Genomic DNA, 12,503 nt, shown 5'->3' with positions numbered 1-12,503 from the left:
ACATTTTTTGAAAGGTTTATCGATTGATTAGGTCTTAGCTGCGCTTGGCATTGAGGGCGTATGGCAACACTGAATTGAGCATAACTTATATGGTCAGATTTTTATGGTGAAATCAACTTACTCATATTCAAGTAATAGATTTGACATGGAAGCTCACATTTTTCTTGATTTATTTTAGGTTCTTTGGTGCGAGACGATTCCTGTCGATTGCAAGATGTCTGTGATGGCTCAGCCAGTCTCAAATTTGCAAGCTCAACCTCTCGCCGGTGCTCATAGAGATACGGTGTACATGTGTGTATGCAAGTAATTTGCATCTTTATTGTGTTTCTTAAGAAAATCAAAACTTGATCATATCCTCAAACATTAGGAAACGTTGATTTTACTATTGTGTCAGTGAATGAGAACCCGTAAATTCACCCACACCAATCCTTCCAATTTTGTCAAAAGTTTGTGGATGGTGGTGATCAAATAAATTCTCTTGGGCTCCAACTCCCTTTTATCGTGTTCTTGGCGGCAGCGAGGGGTCTGTGAGAGTTGTTTAGTGTCAGGTCGATGTCGCGACATGGTGGTTTGTCCCCCTTGTGGTCGGTCGGTGTCCCCTCACCCACCAACGATGACAATGTTTTTGATCTTGGTTGTTCCCACAACCGCCTTCTTGGGGGTGGGGTAGGAGAGGTTTGGGGTGAGGGGGAGGAGGTTCCGGGTTCTGGCCGACAGCATGTGTCTGGTCATCAGCATGGATCGAGGCACTGCCTCTGCCAATGTGCTTTATCCCGTCAAATCCTTTTGTACGTGGCGAGAGGATACTCTAGCGATTACAATGAGGTTCTATCTATAGGTCAACTAGGGAAACTCGATGGCTGCTCTGGTCCCCTTCATCCTCCCTCTGGGCATGGTGATGACGACGATGTGAGGGACAACAGACTGTTCGATGTGTTCGGCCTTACTATGTTTTTCAAGAACATCTTTTTAAGTTGGGGGCGGCGTCACACGTCTGATGTTATCAATGGATAGTGCATTCTTCATATATTTGTGTTAAAAAACCTCAGCCTTCCTGGACATGAAGTTTCTTAGCTCGAGCTCAAGTAAGCTCGATGAACAGTAAAATCATAAAATATGGAAAGAATTAAAAAAATTCTGATTTTTTTGGTCAATAGACATTGATGTGTGTTTCACATGCTTGCAAATTTTCGTGATGGAATCGTATTCGTGGAGGTCTAAAAGAAAATCAATGCTTCAAAAAGACAAAATTTTAAAGCATTTTGGATCATTGACTTTTTTTCACACATTCATGAATACGCTTTCATCACGAAAATTTACAAACATGTGAAACACACATCAATATTTGTTGCCCAAAAATATTAGTTTTTTTCAATTTATTTTACTTTTTTAGATACAACCAGCAATGTGTGGGTTATCATATAGTTCCTGGAAAATAGTGCATAGATATAACCAGTGGCAGCTCGCAACACGGACGAGTCATAGAAGTTTTAACAAGAAGCTACTTCATGCTCAAGCATGCTCGTGCCTTCTTCCATTCTCCATATTTATCTACTACTGTACTCTTCTAAGGATGCACAGTATCTCGATACAGTTGGCTCCGTGCGTTGGCGATTCAGAATGTTTCAGAGTGACTTGGGACAGGAGAGCAACCAACTGAATAAACAAGAGCGCCTCCAACCGCACGCTATCATTCTTGCTTACAACCGAAGGCTCTACCCTCACGTATCTTTCTTGAAAAATGTGTCCGCTGATGAGAGCGGCAACCAAACTGTAATCTTCAGTTCTTCTCGTCGGCAGGATTACTGGGAGTAGGAATCCAGGATGCAGAAAAGCTGTACCTTTGCCACTCCCCGGTATTTGGATTGACTGTTTGAGCTTTCCAGTCAAACGTGCCCTTACAGTGGTTGATCGGACAGAGGACAAGGTGGTTCGCTTAGAGCACCCAAACCATTTTCAAACGTCCGGATGGACGACCAGGTCACTGAAGGTCGTGAAAAAACAATCCGGTCAAGTGACTTAAACCGTTCTCAAATGTCTGGGCTGTCGAGCGTCCTTCATATCCAGCCTAAATATGGAGCAGATTTGAAGCGGTTCAGGCGCGTCCGTCACGTCGGCTTGACCCAGCTTGGCCCATGCGTGCCCCACAAATATCCCCATCCGAAAAACCCTAGACTGCAGTCAATCCGAACTCCGGTTTAGTCCCCTCTACGTCCACTCCTCTTTCGATCCCCTCCGAGCCCATTCGACGGCCGGTGACCGCAGCAACGCTGCCTTCGGTGGGGAATCCGGCTCCAACGGCGATGCGCAATTCGACCAACAAGGCGGATCCGGTAGCAGTGAATCTACTTCATCAGCGCCCGATGCCCGTCGACACAGCGTCAGCAATGTCGCCGGTCTGTCCCGCCCGGCGCACAGCTCCAGCCGCTCCACTCCACTCCTTCAAGTACGCCGCCCAGCGCCACCCCCTGCTCCAGAAGTGGTACTCGACCACCGTTGGGTCCTCGTGCTCGTGCTTGGGCTAGCGCGCACGAGGACACCCGAGCCCGAGGCACGAGCGACGGCAGCAAGGGAGAGGGCAGCGGCGGGGGAGGCACTGTCCGCGCGTCGGTCCATCCCTAGCGCGCCGGTCGATCCCGATGTCACGCTCCTCGCGTTTGTCCTCCGCCTCTCTCTCACGACGGCGAGACAGATGTGTGGAGCCTCTGCTGCAAGAATGCCAATGCGCTTCGACTCGCCATTGAATTGTCGGAGCGCGAGGCAAACAAGGAGGCGGTGGCGAAGGCGAAGGCGGTCTGCCATGCGAAGGAGTAGGACTGCCTGCTCCATAGGCTTTTGGACAAAAGGTGCAGCTCAGACTCTGACCTGACGAACGGCTCTACCTTCAACTCCAACGACGACACACCTCCACACGCCGACACCTATAAGTAGGAGGGGCACAGCTGCGCCGGCGACTGGAAGGGGAAGGGGCCGGCGAGGAAATGGTGATTTCCTTCACCCTTCCCCTTTTTATTTATGTTTTATCTATGTTGTAACTATTTGTAAGTGTGAATTTGCACTGTCCACCGTTGAACTTTCAATGAATTATGTGCTTTTGTCCGGCGATGCAATGATGATCCGGCTAGTTGATCATGTTTATAGTTACTAGCACATATGTCCGTGCGTTGCAACGGGGAAAATTGATGTTTTGCACAAGCACAATGTCCCACAGCATCGGATTTATTATGAAGAACATGTCGCAATGCATCATACGTCGCAATTTAGTCGTGTTCATATTTTCTTTGCGAGGCGTAATGTGTCCCACTAATTTCATTTAAATACAATCTTTTTTAATGGCATTTAAGTACGATCCTTTCATTAATTACCATGAAGTCCTCACCCGTTTTAGTCGGGAATCAAATCCTTCCTTTTCTAATTTAGTAGCCCCAACACATTAAGGCCTATACATCCTTTCTTTTAATTATCCTACCTTTTTACCTCATATCCTTCATGTAGAATTTATTAAGACCACAATCTTTCTAATAGTTATTCCACCGATTTACCCATAATCTTTTCTTTAATTAGCCACATTCATTTAAAATATTATATTTAAGCCTGTAATCCTTTCTTTATTAGCTCATTTGCTTAATTAGCTCTCCCTAAACATGAGCCTTGGACCTCACCCTTCCCCATCTACAGGAACGAAGGGCGATTTGTGCGAACCCCGGGCTCTCCACCTCGCCGTTGCTGAATTGGCCGCTCCCTCGCCCTCCGCCGGACGCTCCGGCGGTGGGAGGACGGGGGAGGCCTGATTTGCAGCATGTACATAGTGTAGGAGTGCCTAGGGAGCCAGCCGGTGGCGTCGTGGAGGCGGCGGTGCGACTGGATCGGCTTTTTGTAGGTGTTGGTCTTCCCTTCGACGGCGAAGTTCCGGTGGAGCTCCGCGGTGGACCAGCTCCTTTCTTCGTGCTCGCTGCTCGGTGGAGAGGCCGTGCACGGTTCCCCCGTGCCGGAGATCGAGGGATGGCGATTCCGGCGGTTGAAGATCTGGAGAAGGAAGGCGATGTTGAGCGGTGCGATGATGACGACGGCCATGGGTGTAGGTCCTCAGGGACCGTTGATCGGAGACTTCCCGTTTCGCCCGGGGGCTGCTTCGATCCAAGGCGTCAGCGAGCAGCGGCGAACGACGCGTCACCGGCTCGTCCACGGCGTCGGCGTAGTCAGGTTGCAGATGGGCTTGGTTGTAATTTCCTTTTCTGTGTGGACCTTTCAGTAATTTGGCCGTTTTAATATCAACTCCTTTTTCTCGCAAACAAAATAAATAAACATGATGACTGCCATTTGTATATTTAGAGTGAGTTGGGATTAGTAAATATGGAAGGTGCATAAGTCTTTGGTTGTTATATCTAAGAGATAGACAGGAGGTCTTGTGTTCAATTTCCACAATGTTGATTTATTTTGACCCAATTATTTTTCGCGGTCTCTCTATGAAAGTCCATAAAAGGCCCATCAACATACAAGTAACTGGCCCAGATCGCTTAACGTGTGTAAACCAAACGTAACTGGCCCAGATCGCTTAACGTGTGTAAACCAAATGTAAAGGACTAAACTAAACCAAGAATACCTATTCCCTTCAATAGTAGGTATAGATATGTAACGTTGCATGGGTTGCATGGGTTTGAGGTTTCGGATATGAGAACACAGGTGCGGATGCAAACATATGAGGCGTGTCCGATCAATGCCCACAAACACATCTGGACACGTTGTTTGAGGGGCCGCATTTGCCAAGTCCGGCGGTAGATGCTCTCAGGACCAGGTTCCCTAGAGGCGTGTGCATTGTCACTTCCCTGTATTTGGATTACATGCACGTAACGCGTGCTTTGGCAGAAATGCTTGTAAACATGACTACAACTTCCACCTGGTTTACTAGTCCATGATCCACTGCAGAGTATACTTAGAAGGGAAAACCAATAGATCTAGATCGAGCAAATAGCTTATAACAGAAAACAAGAATACAAATTCGTGGGAGCATAACCTATTTGCCTAATCGAAGTCACCTCTGGATCTCAGCGGAAATAGTGGACGGGTTCTCACTCGAGAAAAAAAAAGAGTGGACGGGAGTCGCCTACTACTACTACCAGCCGCGCTTGAGGAGCTCACCACCACACCGCCATCGCCTGGACCGGCACGCTGAGCACCGCACGCCGCCGCGCTAACCTAGCTCATGCGGGCTGTATAAGCTCGGGACAGATTTGGGGCTTCGGGCTGGTACCGGTTACGAGAAAGAATGTATACAAACGGTGTTTTTCTGCTAAAGATCATAATGCAATCTGGTGGGCCGAACATGACTTGATCTGGACCGCAGATTTCGGATCGGACGCCAGTTTCCATGCCCCAAGTAGCCGGGTCTCAACCACGCCGCCTCGCTCATTCATCTCCAAAGTCTCGACCACGCCGCCTCTCGGCCTCCCCTCCCGTACCATCTGTTCATCTCGCCTCAACTCCGCTCTGCCTTGCCTCCCCGAACTTGCGCAACGAGATGCTCCACTCACGGCGGAATCTGTACCGTAGCTCCCGGTGCGTTTATATGATTTCTATTGACACCAAAGTTGAATTTTGAGCGCTTGAATCGTATTCGGCCAAGTCTTATTGGAATTTATATCTTTTTCTTAGTAGTGGGGAATTATATTTCTGTTGAGCTAGAGTTAGAACCGGTGTGATTATATTTACATTTCTATCCTGCGTGATAGCGTGTCTGTATCCTATCTGAATCGGATTCTAATATTGCTCTTTGATGATAGATCTGCTTACGAATCCTTCCTGATGGCAAAGGAATATTGCAATGCATGGCCGAATGGAACGGGGTAAGGGCATGTACAATGGAGGCTATACCATACTGCTGCCCCATGATCCACGTACTCAAAATTGTACGAAGCAGTTGCTAAAAATTTCATCCACCCAATGCATCCATTGCCTCATCGGGCCCACACTTTTCCTCAACCTAATTTTTCTTCAATCTCCAGTACGCACCCCTCTCCTTGCTTTGCCCCACCTTTTGTGCTTTTGCCAGGGAAGAACCCGGTTCCTCTGCAAGATCCCACTTTGCTTTTGAAGCAACAGGTTGGGCTGATTTGGCGCATCAAAGATGACATAAAGAGCTAGGGCAGCTGTTCAGGGTGGAGCATTGGCCATGCCCTAAGCCGGTTGGGCCCAGCCAACTCCCTTATGGCAATGCTTTTTTCTGCACCTCCAGTAATCCTCTGGGCGAACAAGTTGGCATCATCAAAGGGAAGGATGGAGCAGAAACGAGCAGGGAAACCAAGCAGCTCAATGTACCATCAGCCTTCATCTTTACAAATAGTAGCCATCGCGATGGGTCTATATAGAAACTCGACTTATTTCACGTCAAAAACCGTGGTGAGAGTAAGTGATGCAAATCTCTTCCTTGTATTGCTCATATTTGATAATTTATATGATTAATCCTTTAAAAGTTTGTGGCTGTTTTTTTTAATATGCAATGTATATTTTGATTGTTGTACTGAAATTGCTCAGCAGGAGGTCGATCTGCACGCAGGATTCATATCTTAAATATCTATGTAGAAATCTGGTGATTGACAATGCATGATTATAGTTTGGACACAACTCTTGTTCGCTATAATTAGTAATCACTATGAGTGGTAATTATGTCCATGTGATGGGTGTTAAACTATTAATATTGAGTTGCTATCAGAGTAGAAATATGGACTTCTCTCTTTAGTTATTACGTTGTTTTCCTGGAACTCCAATATCTTTTAATGGTAAGTTAGTCAATTAACGCAAACACATAAAGGATGAATGACCAGTGATAAGATTTATGTGTGAGCACCACTTGCTTACATTGTAAGGGGAAAAGGCTGTCAATAAAGGATTATGTTTAGTTGTATATGTGATAATTAGTGTTACAATAATCATCTTGAGTTTCAACTAGTCTTGGAGTTGGCAAGTTCATAAATTTATTTTTATTTTTATATAGTATTATATTTGTCACATAAAGGGAAACATACTAGCTATATATCAAATAAAAGATGCATGGTCAATTATAACATTTTTGTTTGAGACCATTAATTGCTAATTTCTTAAGGAAAAAGGACTAGCTAAATCAAATATGCTTAGTTGTGTACGTAATACTTAGTGTTGTCATCATAACCATCTTGGTTTTTCTTTGGCAAAATCATAAAACTTTATATAGTTCGACATACTACTATATTTTGTATTATTATTTATTGTTTATAATTCACAGTTAATCAAATGATTTAAAATGTCTCATGTAAATATTATATGTTTACCTGCTTATTTACTTGTTAGTGTTGTTTTTATAAACATCTTTTTAATTTGTCAAATAAATCCATACTTTTTGTTTTTGCTTTTGGTTGATTAGCTCTATTAGATAAATGTATGGTTAGTGATCAGATTTGCGTGTGAGTACTAATTGCTAATAAATAGTATGTTCTATTGTTAGTAATTATTGTTCGCATTATAACCACCTTGATTTAACGGAGAACAAATATGGTTTGGAGGCTGGTATAATTATCGTGGTGGCTGCTAGTGGAGAGGGTGCTTGTATGATGGTGGACTAGGCGAGTATAGAAAAGCTAAGGTGATGCGATTGGTGGTAGTGCGTAGGCAGTGGCACGATATTGTAAGGTTTGTGGGTGAATTGGAGCATAGATTGGAGTAGTGGTAGTGGTAGTGGTGTGGAACGTGGTGGACTGTAGGTATGCTAGTTGAGACATGGTAGATGATATGAGCGTATGTTGGCCGTAGATGCTACAATGGTGGTGGAGGGAGTCGTCAGGTTGCTGCTAGAGGGCAGTGAACCCAACAAGCCGGGTGCTTGGATCACCAGATAGGGTGTGGTGGTCAAGCCTCCACGGTGGAGTGGGGCGTGATGATCTTGCAGAGCGACTGCTACTGCATGATCCAATATTCTGCCATGATCTGTGTAGGTGTTGTCGCCTCCTACTTGAGAAGCATCCTCAGCCGAGCCAACAGTGGGCCATGGAATTTGATACCAAACTGTTACGATTCTTAGATTGAAGGTTGATGCCATGCCCAAGGGGTGCTTTTCAACGATGAGTCGCCAGTTGTCGGGTGTCGCGCAATCAACTGTGAGGGAGATAACGGGGTAGAGGAGACAACAAGAGATTAGGAACTAGAACTTCTTTATTGATTGTCTCGAAACCAGCCGTGGCTGCCTTTTCAAATAGGGGAAATCCTAGCGCGTGATTTGACTTAGAACTCATTTAGGATTCAGACTCCTACCTACATACACTCAGTTAACCTATACAATTTTTCTTCCATTAGGGATTAATCATCAGAAGGGGAGCCTTGGCGCAGTGGTTCAAGTCCTGAAAACAGACTCTTACAAAAATGTAGGAAAAGGCTGCATACAATAGACCCAAAGTGGTCGGACCCTTCCCCAGACCCTGCGCAAGCGGGAGCTACATATGCACTGGGGCTGCCCTTTTTAAGGATCAATCATCACTAGAAGAACGAATGTAATAATTAGTGTATATGTAGTAATTGAGCTATGTGTAATAACTAATGTTGTATTATAACTGTATTGGTTTTCAACAAATGTTGGAGTTGCAGCAAATTCACAATTTTATATTTGTTTTTATTGAGTATTATATTTTATCTCAGTGAATGAATAGGTCTCATGTAAATAGTACTCCCTCCATATTTATTTGCTCTGTGTATTAGCTTTGTTTGAAGTCTACAATCTCTATGAACTTAGACAAGTTTATAGAAAAAGTTATTGACATCTACAATACCATTAGATTCATCTTTGAATACATCACATCTTTTTATTATAAATGTTCATATTGTTTTCTATAAACTTGGTAAAAGTTTATAAAGTTTGACTTGGGACAAAACTAATAGGCAGGGTAAATAAGAATAGTGGGAGCATATGTCTACTTTATATTTTTCGCACAATTGATGGTAAAAGAATGAGAGTTCGTGCTATTGTTTGTGAAAAAAGATATCACCGCCTAGCTCGAACTTAACATGCGTAACGGGAGCGACTACAATAGAAGAATGGCTTGTGATGCAAAAATAGAAAAACGAATATGGGCCGTCGGATCCATTGTGGATGGTACAGATTCAAGTGGGGGATCCTAGGCCACTTAATGTGTATTTTATGAAAACCCCCCTGCTACTAGTTAGATGTAAAAGATACTTTTGCAGTAACTACCTCCACTTTTTTCATGTCCAAACGTTTTGTTCTTAGTAAATACTGCAGTACCTATGCCATATCTTCACAACGCTCATTCCTGCTCCCTCCCTTCATATGTAAACTAATTATGCAAGAAACTTGAACATGACCATCACACACTAATATGTGAGTACGTGTAAGCTGGACCATACCAGGCACAAGAAATGGCATAAATGTTAAAATGAACCATTCCAGAAACAAATACTTGAGTGCATGTCAAACTGGACTATCAGCGCCGCATTTTTTAGTACATGTCAAACTGTAACATCCCAGGCATAACACAGAAGACACTCATATCACAGGATCAAGTATTGCTAGCGAAAACTGCATCAACTTTGGTACATGACGGGCAAGGGTAAGTCTGAAGGACTATAATAATCATCGCTCAACAAGCATTGCCATTAAGAACTGCATGAACGTTGCTATCTTGACGGCACACAACAGTTGCCTCCAGATGCAGTGCTTCTTGTTCGTCGAGCTTGTTGTCCTGGGAGAGTTCAGACGTAGCAAATATGATTTAGTTAGCGCAAGTCCATGTATGTGCCATACATTCATACTTAAAAAATTAATCATGAGCTGTTCAAATAAATATACATAAACAACCACCATCTAACTGTGTGCTGCACACACTACAAGGAAGGATAAATAGAGAAGATATGACATTAATCGGAAAAGGCAACCTAAAGTATGTTTCTATGTTGGAAATGGCAGACAAGCCAACTATTTTGTGGATAATCCTAACTTAGCAATAATGAACAAATTATACAAATATTATTTATCTTGTACAGGAAAATAACTCTAGTGCATTCTAGAGATTCGTAACAACCCGCGGAATTAAGCAATACAATTATTTACATAATTGTCCTAATAGAAATCCATCCTTTATAAAACTTGCCATTTTCAAATAGCTTATCGTATGTACAAATAAGAAAAGAGCATATCTTATGATAAAATCATGTGTTGAACCCTCAAAGCTGCTGGACATTTTAATCACTCAAAAACTGGTCATGAGTTCGACAAGAACAATATTAGCAGAGCCACTCCCTAATACAAACAAGTGAACCATGTACCAAGTATAATAATAAACATGTAACATGTCTATTCTTGACATTGTGAAGCATAAACAAGTCTATACGCTGCAAAATAGTCATTTCTACACTTACCATAACATCATCACTATAGTACTTTTTTTTTTACTGAAAAGAGCTCAATAGTGTTTGTTTGGGTACTCCACTAGGTCGTGTTATATGAGAAATATCTTGCAACATTATTTGCAAACATACTTGGCTTGGAAAAAAATTTGATCGGGTAACCACACAGAATGAATGCTTGAACAGCAAATTACAGGTTTCAACGACTATCTAAAAGCATAAGTAGCAACGGCAAACAGGAAAGGGATTTTTATGACTATCATGCGGATGCAAATTAGTGATGTCATGCACTATATTATAAATTGTTATAACAAGGAAACTACAACACCGTGGGAAATATAAGTGAACAAGATGAGAGAGAGGCCCATGTCATGGAAGAAGAATTAATCCTAAATCACGAACATGCATACTTGCTTTAGTGATAGCAGAGACTTCAATCAAATTGCAAGATCTCTCGCCGGTGGCAGTGCGTGCGCCTGCCGCCTCCATGGCCAGTCGCCACAAGGTCGTCTAGATGCATTCGCGGCCGAGCGATGGATCCTAGACCAAGCAATGTGCCGATGGACGAGATTCCTGCAGCCTGTGGTCTACAAGTGTCTCTGCTCTACGACTACGAAATGAAATAGCTGTCTTTATAAAAGTCTCTTCTGCTGTGTTGGTTGTAACTAGCTATCTTCTGGATGCCGGTGTGTGAGTGCAAGCTCAAGAACTGAGCTATTAGTGTAAATTTGATCTATACCATTAAATATATATACAATAACTTTGCAAAAACCTTGATGTCAAATACTAACTGGTGAACTTCACAACTGATGTGATCTTGAGCAGAATAGAGTTTTGTTGTGGATAAAACCACTTCACTCTTTTAGGTTTTCACCCACCTTGAACATAATAAGTAACTCCGAAATGGGTGACTGGTTATTTCAAAAACGAACAAAAAAACTATGCATATAAGACCGAACGTGTCAACTAAATTCCCCAGAGCTCAGATACACATCTGAACGAGCTCCGGTTGGTGTTAAAAATCCACACTCCAGCAAAAGCCAAGGCCGCCAGATGCTATACAATGTAATTCTTTTTTGTAACCAATACAATGCCAAATTGGACTGTGCTACATCATTCACCAGGTTACTGGACCTGATTGGCCAAAGTTACCAAAATGCATCATTCACATGTAAGCAAGTATGACATGAACAAGTACAAGAAAATAATGTAGAGATACAGCATAAATCAACTAGCTAATAAAATTGAGATGGAACCATGAAGGACAAATGTACTAGCTAATACTCCCATCTCAATTTGTTTGTTTACCAGAAGAATTAATCACCGTGGTGACGCCTTGTATGTTTGCACCACGTCACACAGGCCGGTTGGGAAGGAGCCGAGGAGCCCACCTCCGGCTTGCAGCCGATGAGGTGGAGGAGGATGCGAGATGATCCTAGGTACTGAGATTGACAGGAAACGACTAACCAGCCGCTGCCGGAGCCTGAGATCGGGAGGCAACGATGAGCATACTGCGACGCGGATCTTAATACTCCACGAGATCAGATCTGCTCGGCCTCAAACAGAGCCGCCGGCGACACAACTGGCAAGAGCCATCGGAAAGGTGGAACATCACCTCCGCCCCGCGTACTTGGCTAACTTGGTTGAGGGATCTGGCCGCCGCCGCCGCGCTTGGGGGTCAGGGAAGGGGGTTAGGTCACTGCAACTGCGTACGGGCTGGGTTTCAACGACGAGGACATATGGAACAAATTACTTACAGCGGGGGAGCTTTTTGCAAATTGTGCGCGCAGATCGCTTCCTCAGAATCTGGGCCATGAATCTCCAATCCGATGGCCCAGATGCGTTTTTTCTATTTTTGCATCACAAGCTGTTCTTCTATTCTAGTCGCTCCCGTAACATGACGTAATAAAACTTATGGTTGACACTGTAGATAAAAATTATATGCAATTACTATTGTTGGTATTAGAACCATCTTGATCTTCGGTAAATGTTAGAGTTAGGCCAAATTATCTGTATTTATTTATTTTGTAGAGTATTTTATTTGGTCTTTGCAATAAATGCTCTAATTTTGGAAATCAGATGAATAAGTTTCACATAACCTATGTGTTCATACAATT

General features: G+C 43.5%; 1 long non-coding RNA gene and 1 pseudogene across 2 annotated transcripts; one reads left to right on the top strand and one right to left on the bottom strand.

Annotated features, from left to right (window-relative positions):
- Positions 1–9,405: 9,405 nt before the first annotated feature.
- LOC119269353 lies at positions 9,406–12,112 on the bottom strand. 2 transcript variants are annotated; one of them, XR_005133568.1, is made up of 2 exons: positions 10,797–12,112; positions 9,406–9,722 (listed from the first exon to the last, which is right to left on the bottom strand). It is a non-coding gene; the product is annotated as an uncharacterized LOC119269353 (long non-coding RNA). The 2 variants fall into 2 exon arrangements; XR_005133567.1 differs by having other exon boundaries at positions 11,695–12,112.
- A 103-nt stretch (positions 12,113–12,215) lies between these two features.
- Positions 12,216–12,503, top strand: part of LOC119272609 — a 4,741-nt pseudogene continuing 4,453 nt past the window's right edge.

This window comes from Triticum dicoccoides, chromosome 3A (assembly GCF_002162155.2).
Source record: "Triticum dicoccoides isolate Atlit2015 ecotype Zavitan chromosome 3A, WEW_v2.0, whole genome shotgun sequence".
Classification (NCBI taxonomy): domain Eukaryota; kingdom Viridiplantae; phylum Streptophyta; class Magnoliopsida; order Poales; family Poaceae; genus Triticum; species Triticum dicoccoides.
The sequence above is the reverse complement of the archived record's forward strand: the minus strand, read 5'-3'. Positions and strand labels throughout refer to the sequence as shown.